The sequence below is a fragment of the Castor canadensis genome, chromosome 1 (genome assembly GCF_047511655.1).
Source record: "Castor canadensis chromosome 1, mCasCan1.hap1v2, whole genome shotgun sequence".
Lineage (NCBI taxonomy): Eukaryota > Metazoa > Chordata > Mammalia > Rodentia > Castoridae > Castor > Castor canadensis.
In genome coordinates, this window is record NC_133386.1 from 151981904 (window position 1) to 151986539 (window position 4636).

The 4636-nt window shown below is 38.2% G+C and overlaps 1 pseudogene; it reads left to right on the top strand.

The window, feature by feature from the left end:
• Window positions 1-1928: 1928 nt before the first annotated feature.
• LOC109687535 (ceramide glucosyltransferase pseudogene) lies at window positions 1929-3052 on the top strand (annotated as a pseudogene).
• The last annotated feature ends 1584 nt before the right edge of the window (window positions 3053-4636 follow it).

Consider the following 4636-nt stretch of genomic DNA (forward strand, 5'->3'; position numbering starts at 1 on the left):
TTCATAAGATGCAATGATGAGGTGACAATCCCTGGTGACTCTCTGAGGTCTTTTTAGGAACTTCACAAAATCCTCCCTTTCAACTACGTATCTGTGTGAGAGACCAGACAGTCTTCATACACTGAAACCAAAGGAGCATATCACAATCAATCAACTACAGAAGCAGATGAGAAACCAGCTATCCTCTGCTGAGCCAAATATTAGATTTGTAAAAGTGACACTTTTCACTATTTTGTATTGGAAGATATAGCTGTTATTATTATTGTTAATTTTAAGTGAATTAAAAGTAAATATCCTTAAGATATCTCAGTTATAATTTCTGATACAGGATATATTAATAGAGATGACCTTTCTAAACAAAAGTTCTCTGGGGTCCTTAAGAGTACAATAGTGTCCTGAGACTGAAATGTTTGAGACCCCCCCTCCTAAGAGTCACACCTGGGTGTTGAATGTCCCCTAAAGGCCCATGGGTTAAAGGCTTGCCCCAAGGGGAATACCACTGGGAAGTGGTGGGGCCTATTGGGAGGTTCTTAAGTCTTGGGGGCAAGCCCTCAAAAGGGATAGTGGAACCCTGGCCCCTTCTTCTTTCTCTTTTGCTTTCTGACATGAGGTGAGCATTTTGCTCTCCCATGTGCTCTCCACCATTAGCATCCTAATCCCTACAAACAATTAGCCTACCTAATCATAGACTGGAACCTATAAAACCATAAGCCAAAATAAACATTTTCTCTATTATAATAATCATCTCTGATAGTTTGTTATGGTGTTGGGAAGCTGACTAGCATGCTGGGTCATAAGGTATTTATTAGACTCAACTTTCATAGAAAATACCAGATTGTTTTCCCAAACAGTTAAACCCATGTACATTCCTCTCTCCCCGGAAGTGGAGTACTCTAACAGGACTTTTAACTTGGTACTTTCTGTGATTTCAGCTGTTTATTTGATTTGTAAAAGACTTAACACTTTGCAAAGGAAGCCTGGATTATTTGGGGACAGAGGTGATACAGCAGTCCAGGCTCCAACATTTAATAGTGGAGGTCTTGGACAAAGGATTTGGTCTCTCTTTACCTCAGTTTCCTTATCAAATTGCTTTTATGATCATATGGACATGCATGTAAAGCATTAGAACTGTGCCTGATATATAGTAAATGGCATGCATAATTTTCCCTTATAAATGATGATCATGGTAATGATTGCCATCATTTTATGGGCATATGTAATCACAGCCAGGATTCACTGTGATTAGCACTGGGATTGTAGCTATGCTGTGAAATAGGCATTCCATTTAGACTTCAACTTACATGGGGGTATCTACGAATATATGAATTTATAGAAATTAAAAAATCAGACCACCTCTGAGTAGGGATGGGAGTTTGGATTTTTTTTTTTTTGTGGTCCTAGGGGTTGAATTTAGGAGCTTGCAGTTGCTAGGCAGGTGCTCTACCACTTGAGCCACACCCAGGGCCCTTTTTACTTTGATATTTTTTAATTTTTAATTAATTAATTATTTTATTGTTGTTGTTCTGGAGATAAATTGTGACATTTACCAAAGTGCTTTGATATTTTTGAGATGAGGTCTCACTTTATGCCCAAGCCTAGACTGCAAAAATCCTCCAATTTATGCTTCTCACATAGAGGTAGGATGTCAGGCACACACCACCACTCCCAGCTTGAACTGATCTCATGAAGTTTTTGCTTGAGCTGGCCTCCCATGTAGCTAGGATTATAGATTTCAGCACTATGCCAAATGAAAGCCCAAATGGTATGTTTCATCCACAAGAGAGAAGTAATAAATTTCTTCCATCCAGATCCATGAAAAGACCAATTTAGTTTCCATCTGACCTAGGAGGATAAGGAGAGTAAGAGACCCACCCAGTTCACCTCTGACAGGAGTGCTGTCTGCAGTGGCAACCAGAGCAGACCAGGGGATGGTGCTGCTGGCCCTGTCCCTGGAGGGAATGGCTGTGTTCAGGTTCATCCTCTTCTTGGTGCTGTGGCTGATGTATTTCATGACCATCACCCACACCTGATTACAGCTCGGCAAGAAGGCAACAAACAGCATACAGCAAGCTTCCAGGTGTCTTGTTCCTGAAACCACTGAAAGGAGTAGATCAACAAATTGGAAACATTCTTTGAACTGGATTATCCCAAATATGAAGCACTTCTTTGGGCATATGATCATGATGATCCAACCATTGGTGTATAGTAAGAAGCTGCTTGGAAAACATCCAGATGTTGATGCTAGATCATTTATAGGTGGCAAAAAGATTGGCATTAATCTTAAAATTAATAATTTGGTGCCAATATATGAAGTTGTAATGTATGATCTTACATAGCTATAGTAAGATCATACATTAGAGTAATTCCAGATGCACTAACTGACAGCTTGGTGCACAGGTTGCCTCACATAAAGTATGGACAGGGTGTTGCAGTAACATTAAAGCAGATGTATTTTGGAACTTCACATCCAAGGTCTTACATCTCTGCCAATGTAACTTGTTTCCAATGTGACAGGAATGTCTTGTTTAATGAGAAAAGATGAGTTAGATCAAGCAAGAGGCCTTAGAGCACTTGCTCTATACATTGCTGAAGATTATCTTATGGCCAAAGTAACAGCTGACTGAGGTTGGAGGTTTACAATATCCACTCATGTTGCAAGACAAAACTCTGATTCATATTCAATTTCTTGGTTTCAATCCAGAGTTATCAGGTGGACCAAACTATGAATTAATATGCTTCCTGTTACAATAGTTTGTGAGCCAATTTCTGAATGCTTTGTGGCCAGTTTAAATCTTGGATGGGCAGCCCATCTAATATCATTGTGGTGTCATTGCATGGCATAGTTTATATTTGACCACATTCAACTCAGGGGTTCTCACTCAGGTGGCATGTTATTTTTTTCAAAACTTAATTATTCCATTGCTTGGTCCACCCATGAATCCATGACAATATACATTTTTTGTCAGCATTATGGGACCCTACTATGAGATGAAGCACTGGTTAGTACAGGTTGCACTATGGATGTACAACAGAGGAAATTCTAGATGTATAACTATAGCTTTGTGACTGTATATACAGGAAAAAAGAAATATGAATTATGTTAATAAATGAATGCTTTTAAATATTCAGTAATTTTATCATACATGTTTTGGAATCTGTTCTTCATTTGCATGGCACTTGTATCTGTGAAAAGGAAAAAAAAACATCTATAGTCTTGGCCCAACGATACACTTTATTTTGTGAAAGTAGAGAACCAAGAGAATTGTTTCTAGGCACTCAGATTTTTTTTTTTTTTGTAGAACAGTGGTTGAACTCAGGGCTTTGTATTTGCAAAACAGGCACTCAACCGCTTGACCACTCCTTCAGTCCATTTCGCTCTGGTTATTTTGGAGATGAGGTCTTGCAAACTATTTGCCTAGGCTGGCCTCAAACCACGATCCTCCCAATCTTAGCTTCCCAAGTGCCTAGGATTTCCTGGTGCCAGGCCTGTTGCTTATTTTTCTAAATAAATATATATGCATATCTATTAATGCTCTGCAACACACTATGACAGTATCCTTCAGTAGAGAAAGTCTCTTACTTGTGAATACACTTTTTTAGAACACATAGGGGTAGATGGCAACAGCTGTGAGGGTTTAGAAAATACTAGAGAGTCTTGGCCTTTCATGTCTAAAACAAAGGTAATGTGTAGTGACCAACCTGCAGTGAGTACTAAGAAATTTTTCGTGCTTTTTGCGGACCTCTTGTAGTTGTGACAGAGCAAATTTAAATTACAACAAGGTAGTCAGGCCTTGCAAAAACAAATGGAAAAGCTTTAAAAAATAATACAGAAGCTGGAATCTAATATTTATATGAATCTATAAGTTTTTTTAGTCTCACTGCAATAAACAAAAAGTGGCTGAGTTTGTTTTTTAATTGTAACCACGTTATTGAAGGCATCCTTTTGACCAACTTTTGCTGGTTCTGTCTTGAAACATTAGTCACTGTGCCATAATTAGTATAACTAAATATTTCCTTTCCTGCTTCTTTCCTAGCCCACCCCCTTTTTCCTAGACTTTTTTTTTTCAGGGGTGGGAGTATGTAGTGAAGGAACTGGGATGATTTTGTTTCAGTGTGAGTGGATGTTTTTGATAATCACAAGGAAAAGTGCATTTCAGACACTTTTCACACATAAACTGTTTTCTTTCTCTGTTTTATTGTCAATGAGAATGTAATTTCATGATACAGGTATATAATTTTTTTTAAGTAAGCAAACATTTTAGCCATCAATAAATAAATTGCAGTAGAGTGTTAAGAGCAGACAGAATGAATTTTACTCTTCAAATCAATAGACTAGTATCAAACTAGTCTATTATGATAATCTAGTGTTATTTAAACTGAATTTTTGAATTCTGGTTTGTATGACAATAGCCTCGATCAACGCCAGTTGTAAATGCTTACTGTATTTCCTCCTTCTCTCCCCATGGTGTGGCTAGCCTTGCTTGACTTGTGGCGAACTGGACTTCTTTCTGTTTTTAAAAAAATAAGCAAAAATGTAGACAGTACATAAGTCTCTCTCTCCAACCTGCCACCCCCATTGGCATTTTGTTTTTTCTTCAGGATTAGGTGGTATGTTCTACACAGGAGGCCTTTCCAG